Consider the following 714-nt stretch of genomic DNA (forward strand, 5'->3'; position numbering starts at 1 on the left):
GTCTAGAGCAACGATAAAACTGTACAGATCATGTCATACAAACAGACTTATAAAAATCAAGTTATTGTATGGAAAACTTTTCYTTTTTGGACGAGATATCCTGACGAGATTTGGCATGAATTTTCATTCAAAGCAGCGGTATAATATCTGAAGAATTTTTTTACATCCGAAAATTACATCATATAGCTGCCATCAAAATCAATAACATTTTTTTAATGCTAAAAGTCTGGCCGCAGCCTCTCTAAACAATAAGTGTACATTTCCATATACATATATTAACAAATATTTGACTTAAATTCAACTTGAACTTCGATATCGTRAGCTCCTTCAACAATCAAAGTAAAAAAATAAACAGAGCTAAAAAAATAGTTGCGTCACATATTTACGTGCAACAAAAATCATGACGCAGCACAAGTGAGAGTAGCCGATATAGGACAACTAAACAAAAACAAATATCAAAAGGTAAAGGAAGGAAAAACAGACGACTAAAAAGTAAGCAAAGCAAACAAATTAAGTTATAATGCAAGCGACAGTTTTCTAAACACATGCGAGAGTGATACATGGATCCAAGTGAGTTGGGACACATGTCGCGTGTGTTATGACAACATGTAATGCTGACAACAACAAAGGGTAGSCGAAGAGAAAAGCGAAAGAGATGAACGGCAACAATATGACACAAACACATGGGAAAAATATGACTGACAAGTGCGCCAA

Source organism: Bactrocera latifrons, unplaced genomic scaffold (assembly GCF_001853355.1).
Source record: "Bactrocera latifrons isolate USDA-ARS-PBARC rearing strain unplaced genomic scaffold, ASM185335v1 scaffold_37, whole genome shotgun sequence".
In the NCBI taxonomy this organism is placed as follows: Eukaryota; Metazoa; Arthropoda; class Insecta; order Diptera; family Tephritidae; genus Bactrocera; species Bactrocera latifrons.